Here is a 24,920-nt window from a genome sequence, read left to right on the forward strand (position 1 = left end):
AGTGATTCTGGAGGCTGAAGCAGGAGGATTCCAAGTTCAAGGCCAGTCTCAGCAATTTAGCAAGACCCTGTCTCTCTGGGGCTAGGGCTATATTTCAGTTGGTATAGTGCTTGCCTCACATGCATAAGACCCTGGGTTCAATCCTCTGCACCATAAAAAAAAAAAAAAAAAGATCCTGTCTCAAACTTAGTGAGACCCTGACTCAAAAGGATTGGGGATGTTGCTCAGCACCCTGGGTTCAATCTACAGTACCAAAAACAAAATCAAAATAAATTAGTTAATTAAATTAAAAGGGGATGCAGCTGTTTTAATCTCGGAAACCCCCTTGATCCAAATAAACAAGAGGTTTGTTTGCCTGAGGTTTTATGGAGTAAATGGCTGAGCTGGCCAGTAGCCCAGTATCCTGAATCAGGGTCCAAGAGTTAACTTGTTTGGGCAGCCTCTGGAGGAGTAGAGACATCTCTTGTGGGTACACTTGACAGTGTATCGTGGATTTCATGGAACGTGATAAAATTGTCTCTGGCCTATCCAGAGCTCTCAGAACACAGGCTTGGGTGAGGAATCAAAAGAGCGCTTCACTGGGCCAGCCTTACCCTGGGAAATACTGGGGAAGGCCCAGAAGGTGGTCCTCTCAGTGAAACAAAAAGAGAAATTAGGCAATGTCAGGTAGCTTTCTGGGCCTTGGAGGTGACAGGTCTGTTGAAATTCTAATGGGGATGGGTCACAGAACTTGGAAAGTAGTAAAGGCTAGTGATAAACCAGCACAGTGCTTTAAAATCACAATAAACTGGGCTCCTTGGGCCCTTGTGGCCTTTGCATATGCTGTGCCTGATCTTTGGAACAACTTCCTCTCAAGCTAGTACATCTCTTCACCTCCCCAGGGAAAACTATGCTGTGGTCTATGGAATTCCTCTTGGGATAAGGCCTGAGTCCCAGGTATCTGCATCCCTCCCACCAACCCAGGCCTGGCCTGAATATTTCACATGACTATTTCTGTTGCAGGTTGGTAGTAACAATCACCAAAAGGCATGCCCAGTCAAAGGACACAGTACCTGTGGAGGCCTAGGTCAGTTAGTGAAAGTGATCAATTTATTTTAGGATTAGCTAACTCTCAGATACTTAGAAAATGCACATTGGAGGGTGTATTAGCCCAGCTATGAAGTGCAACAAGCTGTTTTTATTGTTATTATTATTTTGGTACCAGGGATTGAACCCAGTGTACTTAACCACTGAGTCACATCTCCTTTTTAATTTTTTTTTTGAGTCAGGGCCTTGCTGAGTTGCTGAGGCTGGCCTCGAACTTGAAATTCTTCTACCTTGGTCTCCCAAATCACTGGGATTATAGGCAAGAGCCATCACATCTGGCTAGTTGTGTTATTTCTGAATATTATATAATAAAGAAGTGATTGGCTTCTACTGAAAATATTTTCCATCTTTAGAATATGACAGAATGTATTATAAAATTCACTTAAAATACACAGCTGAGGTTGTGGCTCAGTGGTAGAGTGCTTGCCTAGCATGCTCAAAGCCCAGGGTTCAATCCCCATCATTGCAAAAAATAAAATTAAAAAAAAAATAGGGGCTGGGATTGTGGCTCAGTGGTAGAGTGCTCATCTAGCACATGCAAGGTGCTATTGGATACAATAAAGGTATTGTATCCAATTACAACTAAAAAACTTTTTAAAAGATAAAAAAAAATACTAAATAAAATAGAAAGAAGGAAAGAAAATCTACAGAACAGGAGAAAATATTTGCAAATATAATTGGATAAGGGCTATTATCAGGAATACATAAAGAACTCCTAAAACTCAACACAGCAACACCCAATTAAAAAAAATGAGGAAAAGATCTGAATAGATATTTTTCCAAACAGCATAAGCAGATGGCCAGTGAGCACATGTTGACATTACTAGTCATTTGGGAGATGCAAATAAAATACAACAAGATGCCACCTTACACCTACTAGGATGGATACAATAAGGGAAAAAAGTGTTAGCAAGTATGTAGAGAAAAATGGAACTCTCATGCACTGCTGGTAGAAATGTATGGTAATACGTTTCTGTGGAAAACAGTTTGGAAGTTTCTCAGAAGGGTGAACATACAAGAATCATATGATCTAGCAATTCCACTCCTAGGTATATATCCACAAGAATCAAAAGCAAGGATTTGAGCCAAGTATGGAATCCCACGCCTGTAATTCCACGCGATTCAGGAGGCTGAGCCAGGAGGATAACAAGTTTGAGACCAGACTCAACAATTAAGCAAGAGACCCTTTCTCAAATAAAAAGGACTGAGATAAAGAAGAATGAAATTTGCTGGTAAATGGATGGAAATGGAAAACATCATGCTAAATTAAATAGGCCAAACTCAGAAACTCAAAGGTCAAATGTTTTCTCTCGTGAAGAAGCTAAAGTAAAATAAAGAAAATGAGGAGGAAAGGATTGGATATCATAAAGATAAAGGGAAGGTCAGCAGTGTATTAGATCAAAAAGCAGAGTGGAGGGATGAGAAAAGGGAGGCAATGCCGAATGAATTTTGTGCACATATAAATATACCACAGGGAACCTCACTTTTATGTAGATGTAAAAAGAACCAATCAAACATAAATAAATAGATGAGCAAAAGGAAGTTTAGCAGAGTAGAGGAAGGGGAACAGGGAAGGGGAAGGAGGATGGGAGAAAAAAAAGGGGAGAGAAAAGGATGGGATGGTGAACTGAAATTGAATCCCATGCATGAGTTCATTGGGATGAACCCAATTACTATGTATAATTATAAAGTTCTGATTTAAAAATTAAAAAGAAAACTTTAAAACTATTTTAAAAATAAAAAGGGATGAGCATGTGGCTCTCTGGTAAAGTGCCCCTGGGTTCCCTCCCCAGTAACAACAACAACAAAAAAAAAAGGTTAATAAACCTTAAATGAAAACAGCATAGTATTGGCACCAAAATAGACTGGTAGACCAATGGTACAGAATAGAGGACACAGAGACAAACCCACATAAATACAGTTATCTCATACTAGACAAAGGTGCCAAAAACATATTAGAGAAAGGATAACCTCTTCAACAAATGGTGCTGGGAAAACTGGAAATCCATAAGCAACAAAATGAAATTAAATCCCTATCTGTCACCATACACAAAACTCAACTCAAAGTGGATCAAGGACCTAGGAGTTAAACCAGAGACCCTACATCTAATAGAGGAAGAAGTAGGCCCTAATCTCTATCATGTGGGATTAGGCCCCAATTTCCTTAATAAGACTCCTATAGTGCAAGAAATAAAATCAAGAGACAATAATTGGGATGGATTCCAACTAAAAAGCTTCTTCTCAGCAAAAGAAACAATCAGTGAGGTGAATAGAGAGCCTACAGAATGGGAACAAATTTTTACCATACGCTCACTAGATAAAGCACTAATCTCTAGGTAATATAAAGAACTCAAAAACCTTAACACCAATAATAATAATAATAATAATAATAATAATAACCCAATCAGTAAATGGGCCAAGGACCTGAACAGACACTTCTCAGAAGATGATATACAATCAACAAATATATGAAAAAATGTTCAACATCTCTAGCAATTAGAGAAATGCAAATCAAAACTACTCTAAGATTTCATCTCACTCCAGTCAAAATGGCAGCTATTAAGAATACAGACAACAGGGCTGGGGTTGTGGCTCAGCAGTAGAGCGCTTGCCTCACATGCGTGAGGCCCTGGGTTCGATCCTCAGCACCACATATAAATAAATAAATAAAAAGAAAGGTATTGTGTCCGACTACAACTAAAAAATAAATATTAAAAAAAAAAAGAATACAGGGCTGGGATTGTGGCTTAGCGGTAGAGTGCTCGTCTAGCACATGCGAGGCCCTGGGTTCCATCCTCAGCACCACATAAAAATAAAATAAAGATGTTGTGTCCACCGAAAACTGAAAAATAAGTATTTAAAAAAAAAAAAAAGATTTGGGGCTAGGGATGTTGCTCAAGTGGTAGCGCGCCAGGCGTGCGGCCCGGGTTCGATCCTCAGCACCACATACAAACAAAAAGATGTTATATCCGCTGAAAACTAAAAATAAATTTTAAAAAATTTAAAAAAAGGTATATTAAAAAAAAGAAAAAGAATACAGACAACAATAAGTGTTGAAGAGGATGTGGGGGAAAAAGCACACTCATACATTGCTGGTGGGACTGCTAGTTGGTGCAACCATCTGGAAAGCAGTATGGTGATTCCTTGGAAAACTTTGAATGGAACCAATATTTGACCTAGCAGCACAATTCACAATAGCTAAACTATGGAACCAACCTAGATGCCCTTCAGTAGATGAATGGATAAAGAAACTGTGGTATATATACACAATGGAATATTACTCATCATTAAAAGAGAATAAAATCATGGCATTTGCGGTAAATGGATGGAGTTGGAGAATATTACGCTAATTGAGGTTAGCCAATCCCAAAGAACCAAAGGCCAAATGTTTTCTCTGTTATGTGGATGCTGATTCATAATGGGGGTGGGGTGGGGGATCAAGGGAGAAATGGAGGAACTTTAGATAGGGCAAACAGGAATTTGGGGAAGGGAGGAGGCATGGGGGTAGGAAAGATGGTGGAATGAGCTGGACATTATTACTCTAAGTACATGTATGAAGACACAAATTGTGTGACTCCTTTGTGAACAACCAGAGACATGAAAAATTGTTCTTTATATGTGTACTATGAATTTAAATGCATTCTGCTGTCATGTATAACAAATTATAATAAATAAATGAATTTAAATTTTAAAAAAGTTAAAAATGACAATTTTACCACAATTTAAAAATCCTCACTCAGGGCCAGTATGATAACACATACCTATACTTCCAACTACTTGGGAGGCTCAGGCTATAGTATCATTGGAGACCAGCCTGGGCAAGAGAGCAAGAACCCATCTCAAGGAAAAACCAAAAACAAAAACAAAAACAAAACATCTCAGTGAGATAGTGCACATCCATAACCCCAGCAACTGAGGCTGAGGAGGCTAAGGCAGGAGGATCAGAAGTTTGAGGCCAGCCTGGGAAACTTAGCAAGACCCTGTCACAAAATAGAATATGAAAAGGGCTGGGAACTTTGCTCAGTGGGTTCAATCTTGAGTACCACAAAACAACAGCAAAAACAGCTCACTCAAAAACGAAATGCAGGCCAGGCACCATGGTACATGCCCGTAACCCTAGAAGCTCAGGAGTCTGAGGCAGGAGGATCGCAAGTTCAAAGCCAGCCTCAGCAACAGTGAGACCCTGTCTCTAAATAAAATACAAAATAGGGCTGGGGATGTGGATCAGTGATCAAGTGCCCCTGAGTTCAATCCCCAGTCTCAAAAGAAAAGAAAACAAAGAAATGCACAATCAACTAAGTCAAAAAAGAGGCAATAGGGCTAGGGATGTGGCTCAACCAGTAGTGTGCTCGCCTGGCGCGCGCGGGGCGCTGGGTTCGATCCTCAGCACCACATTAAAAAAAATAAAGGTATTGACAACTACAACTAAAAATAAATAAATATTTTTTTTTTAAAAAAAGTAGGCAATAGGTGGAGAGGACTAGAGTGCAACTCAGTGAATACTTGCAGCATGTGTGAGGCTCTGGGTTGGGTTCTGAGCACTACAAAAAAAGCAAGCAAGGACAAAAAAAAATGGAGAGAAACTACTTGCAGCATACATATAAAAGTAATAAAATCCAGAACATATAAATAACCTTTGTAAATCAACTAAACAGAAACCCACTATAAAAATGAGCAGTGGAGCAGATACAATGGCATTAATCTGTACTCAACTATTTGGAAGCTGAGGAAGGAGGAATGCAAATTCAGGGCCACTTTGGGCAACTCAAAATAAAAGTCAAAAAAGACTAGGATGTAGTTCAGTGAGCCTTGATTTGTTCTCCAGAACTGGTGTGTGTGGGGGTGAGAAACAGTGATTTTTATCAGAAGAAAAACAAGTCATCCACAGAAAATAAAATTGCACATTAACTAGTAAAGTGTAGCTTAAAATTCAAATGAAAGGTTTTGGAAGCCTTATATCAGCTATGGATTTTGGTTGAGCCCTTAAGACAGGGAAGCTGCTTTTCTGGGAACTCCTGGGTGAAATTCCCAGGATGGCAAAAGCCCAGATCATCCTCCAGGTTCAAACAAGGCAGTCAGTTGGGAGATGGGTGGAACCTGACAAGCAACAAAAAAACTGTTTTTCCCCCACATCCTTATCCTGTTTTTCCTGAAGAAGCTCCTTACTATCCCCCTTGGTCTTTACAGCTATAAATAAAGCAAGTGCAAGTTTTTCTCTTTGTTAGGATCAGACCCATCAGGGCTATTCTCCTGTCTAGCCCTTGCTTTTTAATAGATAATTCTTGTCTTTGTCTTTAATTTCTCTTTTTTTGTAATATTTATTTTTTAAGTTGTAGTTGGACACAGTACCTTTATTGCTGAAGATCAAACCCAGGGCCTCAAACATTCTAGGCGAATGCTCTACCAATGAGCCAATATCTAAGCCCCTAATCTCTTAATATTACTTTCATAGCTTTTATTTCCCAGCCAGCCCACACACCCGATAGTTACGCACTCCATCCTCATGCAGGATGTGGGCAGAAAAGTCATCTTTTATTCTTCAGATTGGCAAATGAAGAATTTTCTTTCTTTTTCTTTTCAATTTTTTTTTAGTTGCAGATGAACACAATACCTTATATTTTATTTTATTTATTTATTTATTTATTTTTGTGACACTGGGGATTGAATCCAGGGCGTTGTGCATGCAAGGCACTCTACCAACGAAGCTATCTCCTCAGCCACTATTTTATTTATTTTTGTGTGGTGCTGAGGAAGCACTCTACCAATGAGCTACAACCTGTTTTTCTTAAAATTAGTTGATGCAGGTATGGGAAATGGAGTCCACCATTTGTAGCTGGTGGAGTATAACCTGGTTTATTTGCTCTCTTGGGAGGGCAATTTGGCCACATCTGATAAATACACACACCCTTGGATCCAGAAGTTGCAGTCTAGTGCTGGACAGGATGAATAGTTACTTTATCACAATACATCCATAAAAAGGAATCCAGGAGCTTGGGTTGTGGCTCAGCGGTAGAGCGCTTGACTACCACTGTGTGAGGCCCTGGTTCCTCAGCACCACATTAAAAAATAAATAAATAAATAAAACAAAAGAATTGTGCCCAATTATAACTAAAAAATAAATATTAAAAAAAATTAAGGAAACCAGTACAATCCAAAGGAGCTAGATCTGGATGTCCCGACACTGGAAATATATGTCTGAGATACTTCATAATACTGCTTAAAACCCAGCAAGTTTATTTTTTGCTTGATATTTATGTTATGTTTCTAAATGATAACATCAAAGGTTTAGACTGCTGTTTGCAAGTAGTTTTCACAAATAATACCTTTGGGATTGGGTTGGCTTTATTCTCAGTACATGAGAACACAAATAGCATTGTAGCTGCTTTTTTATTTTCCTAGCTTTGGCTTCTCAGTCTTAGTGCCATCTGAATGTGTTCTATATGAAGTTTTATCAAACAAATTTAAATTTCTGTAAAAAAAATGGTAACAATCTTCGGCAGGGGCTGTGACTCAGTGGTAGTACACTTGCCTGGCATGTATGAGGCACTGGGTTTGATTCTCAGCACTGCGTATAAATAAATAAGGGTCTATCAACAACTAAAATAACACTAAAAAAATTTTTGGTAACAATCTTAAGGCAAATGAACAGTTTTTATGTTGTTAACTAATTGCCCACCAAATATTATAACTAATTAATGTAGAATTAAAAATGAAATAGTTTAAAGGTGTGAAATGGTTAAAAACATCTAGGGTTAAAACATCTAGGGGTTGGGAAAAGTGAGTTCATCTCACAACACACCAAAGGACCCATGTGAGTGTTCCATCAAAGATAAAAGGAAAAGTTACTTTCCTTATTATTATTGTAGGTTTGAGAGAGGGGCATAATTTAGGTAAAGTTTTTTGTTTTTTTACAGTTTTATTTTCATTTCACCCAAAATAGGCACTCATATAAATTTACTTAGTAAAAATTTTCATACATGGGAGTCCAATAACTTGACCAAGTTTGAACTTGTGATATAAAATTCACTACCTAGTTCTTTTTTTTTTTGTGGTGCTGGTGATTAAACCCAGGGCCTTGCCTTTGCAAGGCAAGCACTCTACCAACTGAGCTCTATCCCCAGCCCACTACCTAGTTTTTAAAGAGAGAATGTTATAGAGAATGAATCCCATTTCTCCAGTTTCTTCCTCAAGGGTAGTTTCTATAAATGAAAAAGAACAGTTTGACATGATTTTCTGATGATAATTCTACCTAAGAACTTATGAGAATATTATTTCCCTAGATTAATACAGCAGCTTCTCTTTTTTTCTTTTAATATGCACTGCTTCATATGTCATCCTTGTGCAGGGGCCATTGTCATTCTTGTGCAGGGGCCATGCTATCCTCTCTGTATCATTCCAATTTTTAATATATTTGCTGCTGAAGCAATCACAATATGGCAGTTTCTTGATTGAAGAATTGTACTTGTTATTTTCCTGGTTGCCTTCTTAGAAACAAGTATACATTTTTAGTACAGCCAACTTTTATTTTTCCATTGCCCCTAAGTTTAAAAATATTCACATTATAATAGTTCACATAGTTCTACAGTTAAATAGTTTTAGTCATTTTCTATCATAACCAAGGCAGACTCTTTTTTAAAAAGTCTTTCAGAATCCATTTAAGCTGTCAGCATCATATACACAGTAAGAACAGCTGCATAGAACCATAAATCTATTTGTCAACCCTTGGAGCTTACTAATACATACATATAGCTAGATATGTGGAAACTCCAGGGAAGTGCTCCAAAGAGGCAGCCCTCCTCCCAATTTTGAGGTGGAGCTGTCGTTCATGATGAAAATCAATCATTCCCTGTCCCTTGTTTATTGTGAGTTTGTGACTTATTCTGGAAGAGGCCACAACCTATGTCACAGCCCACATTGAGAGCAGGCTGTGTCCTGTCCTACCCATTACCACTTTTGACATCATTCTGCCAAAGAACATACCCCTGGGGGTGATTTTGTGAAAAGTATAGCAGAAGTTTCTGTTCAAGGAGCATAGGCAATGGGATTGACAACTGAATTGGCTATAACAGGAGAATGGCCATGTTCATTACCCACTTGGGTTTATCCTTAGCCCAAAATGGCTGAAGAAGAGTGACACAGCTGATGGCACAGTCAGCACAGAGCAAAATTCCCACAGTCAAGGTCTGTGACTTGGTAGTGTTATCTCCGGCTAGACAGTGGTCCTCTAGTGGCCCATCAGCTTGGTGTGCTGGCTGAAGCTGCATGCAGGCCACCATAAAGACCTTGATTTTGATCAGCAACATTATGAGCACTGGGGGCAGGACACAGCCAAAGAAATTAAAATATTGGGACTGGGGTTGTGGCGCAGCGGTAGAGTGCTTACCTCGCACATGTGAGACCCTGGGTTCGATCCTCAGCACCACATAAGAATAAATAAGTAAAATAAAGGTTAAAAAAAGAAATTGAAATATATTATATAATTAATGAGGACCACATTCTTAAATAGCAGCAACTTTCATCTATGGTTTCATCTTGGGACTTTCTTTGCTGTGGTACTGTCTTTACTGTTCCACTCTAGGAATGAAGTCAATCCAAAGCGAAAGGCAAAGACCCAGAGGACAGCAATAACCATCTTCCCCCTGCTCAGGACCTAGTGACTAAAATTATACACCCAAGTGGGACACAGATAGGTGCCTGTCAACAGCCACAGCCAGGAGACTGAAGGGGAAGCTCTGAGCATGAGCAACAAGCAGGTGAGGAAGACAGCTGCCAAAGTCAGTAAAGCTCAGGTTGATGGTGATAGCAAAGAGAATAACCTTGGATAGAGAGGGACCAGGAAGTAGTTGGCAGGCACCTGCAGCCACTCAACATGCCCACTACTGTGCCCTCCAGCACAATGCCCACTATATACAGCCTGTCTACACTTCCAGCAGCATGACCCAGCACCTCCACCTGCCTTAGTCAACCACATCTGGACAGTAGGTGATAGACTCAAGCAAATCAGAGCCATGTATAAAGGGGTCAACATCAGGTCTGCTCTGCTAAGTGGATGCAAGGTACTGTTTCCTTGGAAACAATGAAGTTAATATGGGTAGATTTCTTTAGAATTTTATTTATTTATTTTGGCACCCCTGGGGATAGAATCCCAGGGTACTCTAACCACTGAACTATAACCCCAGCCCTTTTTATTTTTTATTTTGAGACCAGTCTCACCAAATTGCCCAGGTTGGCCTTGAACTTTGATCCTCCTGCTTCAGCCTCCCAAGTGTGTGGGATTACAGTTGTGGGCCACCCAGACTCGTTAGAGTAGAACACATGTTCAGAAACCCCTTATCTCAATCTCTGCCCCGGGTGTAAATTCTGTCCATTTAGTGAGTTAGATCCCCCAGGCAAGAGTTTCATTCTTGTTTAAACAATTCAAACAGCTGTTTCCAATAGCCTATAATTTTAGAAAACAAGGCTGCTCAGTTAAGTAAGGAAGAAGTAGTCACTTAAAGCAAAGGGTTGTTAGGACATTTTTATGGTTGTGGTATGTATTTAGGAAAAATATTTCTTGTTAATTTTACCACCTTCAGGCAGGTGGCGCACGCCTGTAATCCCAGGAGATCGGGAAGTTGAGACAGGAGGAGTTCAATCCCTGGAATAAAAATAATAATAATAATAATAAAATACCACCTTCTATGTGTCTGTTATTTCAGCCTGATGAATAGCAGGGCAGATTTTTACAGTCCAAACTAATTTTGAGGTTTCCAGGGACAAAAACTGAGGAGGGAGCTGCAAACTGATAAAAGTTAATTAAGAGGGCTGGGATTGTTTTTTGTTTGTTTGTTTGTTTGTTTTTTTAAAGAGAGAGGAGAGAGAGGGAGAGAGAATTTTAATATTTATTTTTTAGTATTTGGCGGACACAACATCTTTGTCTGTATGTGGTGCTGAGGATCGAACCCAGGCCTCACGCATGCCAGGCGAGCGCGCTAGTGCTTGCCTAAGTGGTAGAGTGCTTACCTAAAACGTGTGAGGCACTGGGTTCCATCCTCAGCACCACATTTATTTATTTTTATTTTTTATTTTTGTTTTTTGTGGTGCTAGAGATTGAACCCAGGACTTTATGTGTGCAAGGCAAAGCACTCTATCAACTGAGCAATATCCCCAGCCCCTCAGCACCATATTTAAAAAAAAAAAAAATACAATAAAGGTATTGTGTCCATCTACAACTAAAAAAAAAAAATACATTAATTTCAAAATGAATTCGATTAAGAACAAATTTGAATTCATGCATGGCATTTATCCACATGTCAAGTGTTCAGTAATCACAGATTAATGGCTATAGTATTGAATAATACAGATAAAGAACATTTCCATTATTGCAGTAAGATGATAATTGAGAGTGCAGTCTCCGAGGAGTGATGGGGAGGGGGCCCTGTGGGAGTTGCAAACTAATGGGTTGTATTCTAAGACACATCCTTTCCAATGCTTGTGCACTCCTACGCTAGCTACGCGATTCCGCCACTCCAGGTTCAGAGCCTGAGGTTCGCTTGCAGAACCCCAGTAAGGTCCCCAAACTCTAAACTCCCAACAGGCGGCGGGTCCTTCTGCGACTCTGACTCTTGGACTTCTGGGAAACGTAGTCTTTACAGCGTTCCAGCCCCAGGAAGGTCTTAACCGCGAACTACAGCTCCATGCGGGGGTGCTTTGAGGTTCCGGTGGGATTGACTACGGTCTCGTGTCTGCGGAGGTGGATGCTAGGATCGACGCCTGAGGTTCAGTGGAACGACGACTGAGATGCTGAAAATAGGGTGAGGAGGAGATAGTGATCACTCTGTGCCTCCCGTTGCTCCTAACATCTCCGCCGCTCTGGGGCTGTGGAGACGCCCCAACCTACGCGGAGCCGACTGAGTCCCCAGGGAGTCGTGGTGACAGAACGGCCACAACCGCTAGGGGGACTGGAGCGCGCAGGCTCTAATCTGAGGAGGAAGAGCCGCCGGAGGGTTCTGGCTTGGCCGGGAGGCGGGAGGCTGGAAGCACACGCGCAAATGCAGGGCCTCAGGTGTCTGTAAACACTGAAGGGCGCCTGCGTAGTCGGAGCGTCTAGGGATCGACGCGCGGGGGCGCTTCAGCCAAGAGAAGAGCAATTAAGTAGTAATGTAGCGGTCCAGTCATCTTTCTGCAGCCTTTTATGGTTTCCCAAACACAGTCCCCCTCATTGCCTCTCCTAATTAGATCCTCACACTGTCCTTTTACAAATGGAACAAATCAAAGAAAGCCACACAGCAAGAGTCCCAGCATCACAGAAAGTTAAGGACCAGGGAAGGACCAAGATTTCAGGGCTCTAATCCAGGCTTTGCCTTTGATTTGCTGTGTGACTTGGGTATTTTTGTTCCCTTGGGAACCTAAGCTTTCTCATTTATAAGTGGATTAGCTTGTTGGGAGAATCAAACGAGATCCAGGGATGAAAATGAAATTCCCAAGCAGTCTATAAAGGCAAAAGATTATTATAGTTGGGTGATTGCAGACTGAGGGACCCATTTCCTCTTTCTACAATTTGCAAAACTGAGAGTGCCAAAAGGGGTAGGCGCTTGCCTCAGGTCTCAGCAGCCTGTGAGCAAGAGTGAAACCCAACCCTCCTACTTTTGGGCCTGGAGTCCTTCCTTGAATCCAAAGGAGCAGTGTGTCTTTGTTGGATATAGGTGTAGAGAAATAAACTGTTTCCCTGAGGGCCTGGGCTTCTGCACATTGGCCTGTTGGAGGAGTGTCCTGCTCTGTTGAGGTGACCACCAGAAGCAGGAAACTGAGGAGTATCAGGAGAATCCTGGGGGAAAAGAACAGTGTTGCTGGAGATGCTTCTTGGGACTTGACAAAGGTGAGTGCAGGAGCCCAGTTGTGACAGATGATGTGTCACTATTAAGGGGACAGATTAAATAGAAAGGAATGGTAGGACTTGGACTCTGTTTTTGAGCTTGAGAGGCACAGATGACTCCAGTTGGGCCAGTGGCAGCTGGAGGTGATACACCAGCTGGTCTGGGTGGTGAGGAGAGGAAGTGATGCACATTGAGGTGAGGCTGTGGGAGCCACTAGTACAGATGGAAGAGAGGTGGTAACTTGCCACCTGCAGGATCATGCAGCTGCTCAACAGGGAAGTGAACTTTTCTCTGTATCTTGTAACAGAGCTGGGCTATACACAGCTGTTTCCCTCTGGAGAGCTCTTAGAGGTTCTAGGGGTAGGTTGTGGTAAGAACTGGGAGATCCTGAGGTTTGATTGCTGTTTGGACCTCCTCAGGCAAGTAAGGCAATTTGGCTATTTATAGAAATAGGAAATCCAAGATCCTCCCCTCTTTCAAGTATCTAATTCTCTGGGCCTTCACTTGCTTCTGTTTTTCAGCCAGGGAAACTGAGACTAAAGAAGAAAAAGGACTCTCTTAAGGACGCATAGGAGTTGGGGGACAAGTAGACTAGAATAGGGATTTTTTTATCACATAGCAGTAATAATGACATCAAACATTTATTAGGTATCTAATGTGTACTCTGAGAAGAGCTTCCTTGGGGTAGCAAATGGAAACCAGGATTGCAGTCAGACCTGCCTGGTTTTTCACCAGCCCTCCCAGTGATTCTGGGTGAGTCACTGCCCCTCTCTGAGCCTCCAGTTGTTCTGTAAAGTGGAGGTGGTAAGCCTTATCCAGGGCTGTCTTGAGGTTTAACTATAAATTAAGTTAAAACCTGTTTAGTGCACAGAACAGCACCAGGCACATAATAAGCACTTAATAAACACTGGCCACTGTTGTTCCTCGGGAAGACAGGTTGAGACAGTCAGGTTGCAAATGGGTTCTCTTCCAGCAGACATGCAGCATCCCCTGGTCTGCCCATGTCCCTGATTCCTCCATACCATTCCCCTCATACTTCTGGAAGCCAAGGGAAGACCCAGGTCCCCATATTCTCCTCTGGCCTCAGAGCCTGGCAAAGAAAGAGATGTCTCCAGTGTTAACACCTCCACATGCATTCCCCACACCTGAGGCCCAGAGTTGAGACAATTCTTTCCTGAAGTTGTATGTTACATGCCTGGACAGACCAGAACTGACCCTGGGATCTCTCCAGCCCCTTCAGGGTAGGGGGTTGTACCTGACTTCTCTTCCCTGTAGGGCAGAAGTCCAAGAAGACTGACAGCAGGTTCTTAGCCTGTGTTTCCCCTGAGTGGAGCAGGGATTGGGGGCAAGGAGGAATTTGGGTGGAAAACAGGCCTGCGAGACACCCCACCCCCAGACCGCCCTGCTTGATGATGGAAGCCTGACACAGTGGTCATTTCAACTTTGATCCATGATTGACTAATAAAATTCTGGTTGAACCCCTTATTTATAGAGGAGGAAACAAAAATCTAGCATTGCCAAGAACTCACTGAGAGCCTCAGAGAGGAGGGAGGATTCTGGTTCAGTATATAGCTTTCTGACTTCAGGTGAGGGCTCTGCCCAGCAGATGAATTGGAGTGGGCAAGGCTTTACTTCACCTCTCCTTCCCCTAGTTCTGCTTTGAGCCAGACCTCAATGTGGCCACCCCACCCAGGCACATGAGCTCTAGTTGGGGTTGAGGGAGTTGGGAATGTGGAAGCATCAGGGAAGGCGGGGTATAGACAAAAAGAAGGCCAGAGCTGACCTGGGGCAAGTGGGAGCAGGGAGCTCTTGGTGTGTGACTCTTGTGGGATGCTGGGGCCTTATTAATCAGTCTGAGGTAGCAGAAGATAAAAATACTGTGGGAGCACACTCCTGGAGGAGGCTAGCAAAGCAGATTCAGGAATGAGTCATAGATCCCTGGCCCTAAATTTAGAAGGTGCTGAAGGAGGCAGCCTTCCCCTGGGGAAGACTTGGAGATGCCTGCTGACCCAGGGCACCAGGGATTCAGGGCAGGAAGGAGTGGTTGGCAGGAGTTCCCTGAACCGTAGCACTCCATCCTATAGCTGAGCCTGCTAGAGGCCTGTTCCAGGGGTAGATCAAACCCAGAATGAACCTTAACACAGGACAGAGCCTTCAGTCCCATTCTTAGAGTCCCTGGGAACCCACCCACTCAATCCCTTCACACAGTCCTGAGAACCAGCCTCTGCAGTGAGGACATTTCAGAACCGTGCTGCCCACTGGGTGGGCATGGCCAGGCTTCCTGTGCCACTCGTGCTGCCATTCTGATATCTATTTATCAGACACCAAGGAGAGGAGTATGGATGTAAGAAGCTAATGCCATTGAGTGAAGGTCTCTCAAAGGGGACCCAGCCAGACCTTTTGCAAGCTCCTCTGAGAAATGAGGATGAGGGAGAGGGACAACATGTCATCGTATCCACTTTTGCCTTATTCTCAACCCTCCAGGCTCCAGATTAACACAGGTCAGGAGAAGGGAGAGGAATCAAGGAGGACATGCTTTGGGGACAGATGCCAGACCTGGGGGTAAGGAAGCTCAGGAGATAAGATAGACAGTTGCTGTGGCATTCATTGAGCACTCAAAGAGCCTCCTCTTCCATCCTCCCTTGCCCATCCTCCAGAACCTAAAACCGGACCCCTGCACTGAGAAAAGTGCTCTGTCCTCATTCTGATGATGGAAATCCTCGTAGTCCACCCATCTTAGAAGTCAGAGAGCTGGCCGGGCACAGTGGCACCTTATAATCCTAGTGACTCAAGAGGCTGAGGCAGGAGGATTCCCAAGTTTGAGGCCAGGCTTAGCAACTTAGTGAGACACTGTCTCAAAATAAAAAAAAGATTGGAGGCAGGTCATGGTGGTGCACACCTGTAATCCCAGCGGCTAGGGAGGCTGATACAGGAGGATTACAAGTTCAAAGCCAGCCTCAGCAATGGCGAGGCACTAAGCAACTCAGTGAGATCCTGTCTCTAAATAAAATACAAAATTGGACTGGGGATGTGGCTCAGTGGTCGAGTGCCCCTGAGTTATATCCCTGGTACCCCTGCCAAAAAAAAAAAAAAAAAGATTGGGGATGTAGCTCACTGGTGAAGTGCCCCTGGGTTTAAAAAAAAAAGTGGGACAGCTGAGACACAGAGAGGTTGAGTAATGTTCTAGATCACACACTGAGTAAGGTGTTTTAACCAGACAGTCTGGCTCCCTGGCCCAAGTCATTTTCCTAGACTGCTGAGCTAGGTACTTTACCCCATCTGTCAGGCCTCTTCTTCCATCCTTCCAGGCCCATCCTCCAGTCCCTGCACCCAGAACCTTGGAAGCAGATCTTTGGGGCTATGCAGGATCCTGCTGCCCAGGTTACCCATAGGCTTCAGGAAAGGACAAGTTTAACTGGCCCCCAACACCGCCATGCAAGACTTCACAATTGATGGCATCCTCCTTAACTCTGTGGGGGAGGCCTCTTGAGCCCCACCATTCTGACAGGAGTACATCCTAAAGAGGTGCAGTAGGAAGGAATGCAGCAGAACCACAGGGGCTCCCCACCAGGGAAGGCCCCAGGCTTGTGCTAAGGACTCCTTCTAACAATATCTGTTGGGACCTGCTGTCTGCAAGAACCGAGTTGGAGCTCTGCCTTCTAGAAGCCCTAGAATTTCCTTTCAGAGGTGCCTGATCCATCTGCTGACCTTGAGCCTTCCCCTGGATTTGTGCTCAGGCTAAGAGGGTGGAGGTATCTTGAGTATTTTCAGGAAGGACAGGTTGTTCAGTCCTTCTTCAGGGTGGATAGAAACTCTAGTCCTGAGACTACAGCCCCTTTCTGACAGCCCACATGACTTCCTTCTTTTGGTTCCTTTTTAATCTAAAACCTGGGCCCCCAGTGCTCTGACTCAGTACAGTTTCACCTCTTGGAACTAGAGGGGCTTCCAGGAAGAAGTCAGAATCACATTTTGGGTAATAAAGAGAGATCAGGAGTCCACACCTAAGACCCCCCAGGCTATTATCTTTTCAGAAAAAAAGAGGCTCCTCTGGGACACATTGCTGGCCTGAGTGCTGCTGGTGAGTCTGGGAAACTCAGATACACCAGGGGACATAGCCTGGCCCAGGTATAGTTTGATTTCCCATAGCTAGGGGAAAACACACTGGAGCACCTAGGATAGCTTCTGTTTCTTGCTGGGCCTTTTTTTCCCCCTCAGCTGTCAAATGGAGCTAATGGTCCCTGCCTGACATTTCACTTAAGGTGTGAAGGTGAGACAAAATGAGCATGAAAGACATCCCCTGGTCTAGTGGCATGTCACAGAAAGAAGGTGCAGAGGTTTTTTTTTTTTTTTTTTTTTTTTTTTTTTTTTTTTTGTGTGTGTGTGTGTACATGACAACTTATACACCACTATGACTTGGGTGCAATGTGCATATTCCCCTGACACAGCAGGCATCTGAGGTCTGTTTGGGAACTGACATGTGACTGCATAATGCTTCAAGGTTTTGTGACATGGGTGTGGCAGTGCCTCAAATGTAAGGTTGCCAGATTTAGCAAATTTTGGAGATTTAGTAAAGTTAATCATTGCTTGTCTGAAATTTAAATTTTTAAATTTCACTAGGTGTCCCATACTGTGTGTGTGTGTGCCTGGCACATGCTAGGCAAACACTCTACCACTGAGCTACCTTCCCAGCACATTGTTGTTGTTGTTTTTTTTTTTTAAACTGGCAACTTCACTCTGATATTTTGTGTGACCATGTATGTGTATGTACCTGTGCTGCACTGGCCATGTTTGAGAATGAGATGGTGTATATTTGTGTATGATTCTGATAAGACATTGAGATGATGTATGTGACTGTGACAGTGTCACCAGGAGGAGTAAGGATATGGGTAACTCTGGGTGATGAATGCAGTGGCTGTAGCTCCCAGAGGTTGTAACAGCGCCCTCAGGGAAGTGTGGGCTATTTGCTCAGTGAGGCCCATCAGGGCCAGGAGACCGCCTTGGGTAAACATTTAGATCTGGGTTTGTATGGGACTGAGATGTAGCTCCTATTTCCACTGTAAAGAACACGTCCCTCTCCAGGCTAAGCCAGCCTTGGTGGCCTCAAAGTGCTTTGTCCTGGACCTTTCTTGAGGGCCTGTGGAACTGAGGCTCTGCTGCTTCCTAGTGACATCACACAAGTCACTGTCTAATCTTCTAGAATAGTGCCCCTAGGATATTGCTTTTTTGCCCTAGAAAACTTGGGAATTTTCTCCACCCGAACTAACAGGTAGCATACCCCTGAGGAGGAGGTGGGGGCAGAAGGCACCAGTGGTGGGCCTTCTTACCTCCCAGAGGGGAAATTGAAGTAGTCATCTGTCTGTCTGGCTAAATGGTGAGTAGAAATGTGTACCTAGGAGCAAGTCAAGTCTTGCAGGACCCCTATTGTACAGGACATGGTCAGGGTGGGAGGCACTGGTGGTGAGGATGGAAACTAAATCTTGAGGATTAGAGAAGGTGGTGACAATGCCAAGGACCCCACAGGCAAATGGAAAGAGTAGTATGTAATGGGGGTTAGGAGTCAGGAGTCCTGGGATTTTTATTTCTGCTTGACTCTGCTAGCTGGGCCTTCTGTTTCTTTTTTTGGGAGGCTGAAGCCAGATGACATTAGTCTGAGGGGTTTAGATGTAGTGTGGGGAGTTGGCCAAGGGGTGACTCTAGGCAGATGCCCTCACCGCTACTCCAATAGTTGTCAGGGCCTATGAGCAAAGTCTAGTGTAAATGTCTAAACAACTCACTGACTCCCCCAGTCCTGGGGTCACAGTCTAGGGGCTGGACCCAGAGGGATTCTGCTTTGTGTATGATTTGGGCCCTCCTGGAGCCTCAGCTGCTCTCTCTAGGAGGGGCATAATAAGACTCAGTCTTGCTCAGAGCCCAGGGTAATAAGTCCTCTCACTCCCATGAGGAGGCTTCTCAGTTTGCTAAGCACCTTCTTGTACACACTTTCACCTTCTACACCTACCCGGCTCCGCTTAGTGCTGTTCTTTCTGGGGCCCAGAACAGTCAGACATGGGCTCTGCCCTGGGCTCACAGAGGCACCTCCATCCACCTCCTGTGGGACTTGGGTCTGGGGCAGGGGGCTGAATGGGCAGAGAGCAGGGGTCATACTTTGCCAGCCCTTTTCACTGCTTAATCTTTCATGAGAATCATACCTAACATGTCAAGGTGTTACTTTAATGCTTTTTGTTGGAGCCATACATTTTTGGACCAGTGCATTCCTCCATGCCCTACCCTGTCCCCGAGTTATATTTTTGAGTGACACTGGCATATGTACAGCTCTTCATTTCAGTAATTCTCAGAAGGTATTATTATTCCAGATGAGGAAATAGGCTTGGAGAGAATGTGTCACCTGCTTCTGGTTACACAGCCAGAAAAGGTTTTGAATCTAGGTCTACTGACAGACTGTGGGAAGCAGGGATGGCCTAGGCCTGGGACTCCTGTCCAGATTCTGTCCCCAGGCTCCTTCCCATTCCTTACTCTTCCACTTTTGAATATCAGGCCCTTAGCTATGCTGCTCAGTGGTGTTGTGAGACTTGGTATGTTCTGTCATGTTCAAGGAGATGTAAAGAGCCTTAGAATCAAGGACACTCCTTTGCAAGGGCAAATTAATGAGTAGAATGGAGTGATGCCCTTCTGCCTACCTGCTGGCCAGCCAATCTCATCTGAAATCAAGACCCATTGATGAGCCCAGGGCATAGCCACCTGAGCCCAAGAGTGCCAGATCACCCACCTTTACTGACCTAAGACCCAAAAGACCCAAAAGATTTATTCTTGTCTTAATCTGTGTTTAGATGTGAGGGATGTTTTGGTTCTTGCCATCTTGCCATCTGTATCTTCCTGGGTTTCTGTCTCCTCCTCAGATTGGCAGCCTTCTGGGGTAGGGAGTTCCTTCTGTCAGTTTGCCCTCACTGCCTCCTCCTGCTGTCACTCCAATCTTATCTTACTGTCTGTTGAGATGTGCTGGGTGGGGGGATGCTAAAAATACAGAAGCCACCAGACCAGTGCTGCCATCTCTTCCTCATGGCTGATCCCACAGGTTATAGTCCAATTCCACAAACCGGACTTGGGTCTGCTGGGGTCCCCTGTGGCTCTCCTACCAGCCTGGAAGCAAAAGTGTCTTCCTCAAGGCCTGGGGAAGACAGTAACGTGGCTAGAATTGGGCCAAGGGCAGGGGAGGTAGATTAGAAGTCAGAACCTGGTTCCTCCCCAGCTGAGAGCTAGCCGCCCTAACACCTAATCATTCCAGACTTTTTCTTTTTTCTTTCTTTCTTTTTTTTTTGTAGTTGTGGATAGACAACATGCCTTTATTTTAGTTGTTTATTTTTATGCGGTGCTAAGGATTGAAACTAGTGCCTCACAAGAGCTCTGCCATTGAGCTAAAGCCCCAGCCCCAAACTCTTTCTTTTTTTCCAGTAGTGGGGTTTGAACCCATGGGATCCATACCACTGAGCTGTATCCCCAGCCCTTTTTATTTTTTATTTTGAGGGAGGGTCTCACTAAGTTTCTGAGTCTTGCCTTGAACTTTTGATCCTCCTGCCTTGGCCTCTACTCAGGGGGCCTCTCAGGGGGTTGAAGCAGGAGGATTGAAAGTTCAGGGCCAGTCTCAACAATTTAGCAAGACCCTGTCTCAAAAATAAAAAGGAGTGGGCTGGGGATATTGCTCAGTTGGAAGAGTGCTTGCCTTGCATGCACAAGCCCCTGGGTTCAATTCCCAGCACACACACACACACACACACACACACACACACACACACACAATTAAATAAATAAAATAAAAAGGAGTGACTCCTGGGTTCAATCCCCAGTTGGGGGGGGGGAGAGGAGTGTGAATCTGGAGGTTGGAGGTGATTAATAGAGATCTAGAATCATCACATGGGCCTCATAAGGACCTGCAGCTCATTGTACAGGCTTCAATTTGCTGAATGTCTTGCTGTTGTCTTGCTGTCATGGCTCCCGGTTCACCCCCACTCATTTTTAAAATTGGGCCTGATTTACAAACATCTCAGAGCCTTGAGCACTTCAGGAAGAGACACCTCTATTTGTGAACACACCATGCTGACTCCTTATATTTACTCTTAGTGCCTGTTAGCAAAGCTGTTCTATCCCAGGGCTCTGGATGGTGAAGCCAGGATATGCCTTCTGATTCCCTCCTTGTATAGGAGGAACCAAGGCCCAGAGATAAGCAAGTAGAGCAAGGAGCCCTGGGTAGGAAGAGGCTGAGTTGGCTTGTGTCAGATAGCTATAGACTCACTTTGATACTGGGCCAGTGGTAAGCATTTGTTGGACCTTGTTAGGTGCCCATCCAAAGGAGCTCAGCAGAGGCCCTTCCTGCTCCTGTTTAGTCCAGGGCCAGTCATGGGACAGGTTGCCACACTCATCCTGACCTGACCTCAGAGAAGTTGATCTGTTAGCCTTAGTTCACACAGAGTAGCTGCATACAGAGATGGCACTAGGACCCAGGGAGCAAGGGGGCAGCCTCCAGGCTGGAAGGGGTGACTGGAATGCTGGTGGACATATCTCCCCAGAGGCCATGAAGCTCTGATCAGTTAAGCCTGGGAAGGGACCAGGAAAACCTCAGAGGTCTGGGGCCTGATGCTATTTATTGAGAATCTAGTCTAATACAAGGGAGATGTGTGCTGAGAAATGGTGACTTTGGACAACAGCCTGAGGAAGGGGCTGGAGGAGTCCTGGTAAAAGTCCCAGGTGAGAGTGAGACTAGAGAGGAGAGTTTGCCCAAGTCTGCCTAGACTGTGAACCTTGAGCCAAGTGAGAGCAACTTCCGGCTGGGTTGGCACACTCCAAAGGGAATTGGTTTGGGTGTGTATAGGCTTGGTGTGACTCTTGGTTGTTGGGGTTGCAAGTTTTGGGAATCCCTGAGTTGCTGTGAGGCTGTCATCCCTGCGAGTTAATCTCTTGATTATCGTTTGTGTGTGTGCCCATCTTTGGATCTCGGGTGTTCTGGTGACAGAGTGCCTGTGTGTAAATAGGTTGTTGCAGAGGTGTGTACCTGTGAGGGTGGGAGGGGGACAGCAAGAGGGGATTCATAATTAACTTCCAGAATCCCTCTCTTAACACCTCGCCTTCCTTCCTCTGAGCGTCCACTCTATCTTGGCCACTCCTCACCCAGCCCCCAAGCCCTGCCTGAGGACTGCACCCCCGCCCTCGCGCGCAACGGGTCCTCTCCCGGGGCGTGTAAGGGCGGGCACTAGGACCCTGCGGGGCGGGGCGGGGCTCGGAGCTCCGTCTGCTTTACCTCCGCAGCCTGGAAAATACCGAGCGAGGCAAGCCGAGCCCGGGAGCCCTCAGCCTAGCCCGGAGGGAGGAGCGCGGGAGGGGGCGCGCAGGGCGGGGGTGCGGGGCGGGGCCGGGCGGTGGGACCCACTGCTCCTCCCCCCAGGGCCCCCGCGCGGCCCCTGGTCGCCCGGGCAGTGGCGGCAGCGGAGGCACTCGCACCCCGGCCCCGTCGGAGCAGCCGACACAGGTGAGTGGCCCTGCCGGCCGGCGCCCCACCCCGCCCCCGAGCTCACCTGCGCGCATCCCGCGCCCGCGCCGCTGCCGAGTTAGTTGAGGCGGTCCGGTCACCACTGTGGCGGGGGCCCCCCGCCAGACCGTCCGTCACCTCGGATCCCCCTGTCCCGACAGGCTTCCGCGGGTCACCCGCACCCCATACGCAGCCCCCGCGCCGGACCGGGAGAGGTCTGGGGTCGCTCATGGCGGGTAGCCCCCATGACTGTCCTGTGCCCGTCCGCCCTGCCCCAGGGGCCAGCCCCTGTCTAATCACAGCAGTTCAGGACCCCAGCAGCTCCACCCGCGCCCCCAGCACTCTGACTCCGGTCCCCAAACCGGTCTTGCAGGTCCCAGGAAGGTGGCGTCAGCATCTGCAACCGCGTCGACAACGTTGTCGGAGCCTCCGCGAAGGATCCAGGAGAACCGGACTAGGACCAAGGTGCTGGGCCTCCCCTCTTTCCCAATGGAGAAGTCAGCGGCCTCAACAGAGCCTCAAGGACCACGGCCAGTCCTGGGCCGTGAAAGTGTCCAGGTTCCGGACGACCAGGACTTCCGCAGCTTCCGGTCAGAGTGTGAGGCTGAGGTGGGCTGGAATCTGACTTACAGCAAGGCTGGCGTGTCTGTGTGGGTGCAAGCTATGGAGATGGATCGGACTCTACACAAGATCAAGGTAGGGGTGCACTACTGCACCTGCAGCCTCCACCACACTTTACTGCCTCATCCCAGGGTCTCCTGTTCTTGCTGCAGGGCCACAGACCCCTGGGGGTGCATCTTGGCCCAGAAGGAGTCTCCTGCCAGGAACTAGGAGGAGGCATGGTCTACTGGGCCAAGTCTCCATTATACAGATGGGCCAACTGAGGCCTGGAAAGGGGATGTGACCCACTCTGGCTCTATCAGTCGAAACTAGACATGCCCCTTTTTGCTGAGGAGGGGGACTGCTGCTAGGCCTATCCAGGAGAGTGGTCTCCCCCAGGGACCCCTCTGTCCAGCAAGCCTCCACTTGGCCCCTGAGTTGAGTCACCCTAGGCCAGAGACTGATCCCCTTTTCTTCCTAATTCCTGGTTCTCAGCCTGAGCTGGGTCTCCTGTTCTCTGCCTGATCTTTCCAGCCTGATCCCTTTCTCTCTCCCTTCCCTCCGTGGCAGCTCCCTGAGTCTCCAGCAGGGGCTCAGCATTGTGGCTGGCAGATTGTGATTGTCAGATCATGAAGGCAGGGCTTTGATGTCCCTGCTTTGCACTGGGACAGGCTGGGGTGGGCTGGGGAAGCAGGGAACCTGTGGTCAGGTCAGAAGCCAGCTCAGAGGACAGTTGTAGACACAGCAGCCCCTCACAGGTACCCTCTCACTCCCCTGCAGCTTTATGGTTCTCTGTCAGTCATGAGGTAGACTTGGGGTATGATGGGTAGATGGGACAGAGGCTGAAGACCCTGGTGTAGGGCCACAGTAACTTTCCTGATACCTCTGGTGTTGCTTTGAGTAACACATTTTGAGGGTGTGTAGATTTCCCTTCAGAGGGTTTCTTGCTTCCTTTCCCTTGCCCTCTTCTCCCTTTGACCTGGAGCATGTGGAGAAATACATTCCTGTTGCCAGGGGCCAGGACGATGGTCTTTTTAGATAGGACCTCTCCTGCCTGGGACCTAATCTTTGACTTCATTTGGGTATACTGCCTCACACCAAACTTGAGCTGTCTGACCTTTCCCTTCTGATCCTGTGCTTTTCTGCCTCATTTTGCCTTAATCATTTACTGCTTTGTCCATCTTGTCCCGACATGATGTGGCTTGCTCTTTCTGCCTTCTCTTTTCTCCTCCACAGCTCTCTGCTTACATCCTGGCCATCTGACTCTTTCTCTTTGTGTTTCCATGTGTGAGGGTGGGAGGGGGGCAGCAAGAGGGGGTTCTGTCTGTTCCCAGGCTGGAGGACCCTGGGCTGGGATTTCTCAAATCCATATCTGAACTGAGGAGCAGGGAAGGATAGGGCAGCTAAGAGGTTCTAGCTTGATACTGCCTGAGGCAGGAGGGACAGATTCTATCTTCCCCACCAACAGGGGAGGGATGTTTGTTGAAGGAAGGTGGAAGGAAGAGACTAAGGAACAAAGCTAATGAAAATTGAGTAAGGTGACTACAAGGGAGCCTGATTGTGACCCGAGAAGGGCTTTTGGCTGGTAGTGCTCAGGGAGGTGGGAAAGTGTAGTTTCTTCACCAAGGTTGGTTCTGGGAGGTGGGTACTCCCACCCTCTGTCAATAGGGTGGAGCTGTCTCCTCCATCTGGCTTGGTTAATCAGTAAACCCAACTTAGCCCAGAGTTGGCAGGTCTGGGGGCCAAGTTGCCACAGTAGACCCCATGTGACCAGGTCAGACTTGTCAGGTGGCCTTCCTTGGGGGTGGAAGTCTTAGAAAAACTGGGATGTTCTGGGCAGGGGGTATATACCCTGGCTCTAC

General features: G+C 45.9%; 1 non-coding gene and 1 pseudogene across 1 annotated transcript; both read right to left on the reverse strand.

The window, feature by feature from the left end:
- Positions 1 to 8,408: 8,408 nt before the first annotated feature.
- LOC143390135 (U6 spliceosomal RNA) lies at positions 8,409 to 8,512 on the reverse strand. Its single transcript, XR_013090217.1, has one exon. It is a non-coding gene; the product is annotated as a U6 spliceosomal RNA (small nuclear RNA).
- A 511-nt stretch (positions 8,513 to 9,023) lies between these two features.
- LOC143640486 (adenosine receptor A2b-like) lies at positions 9,024 to 22,689 on the reverse strand (annotated as a pseudogene).
- Between the last annotated feature and the right edge of the window lie 2,231 nt (positions 22,690 to 24,920).

Source organism: Callospermophilus lateralis, unplaced genomic scaffold (assembly GCF_048772815.1).
Source record: "Callospermophilus lateralis isolate mCalLat2 unplaced genomic scaffold, mCalLat2.hap1 Scaffold_309, whole genome shotgun sequence".
In the NCBI taxonomy this organism is placed as follows: domain Eukaryota; kingdom Metazoa; phylum Chordata; class Mammalia; order Rodentia; family Sciuridae; genus Callospermophilus; species Callospermophilus lateralis.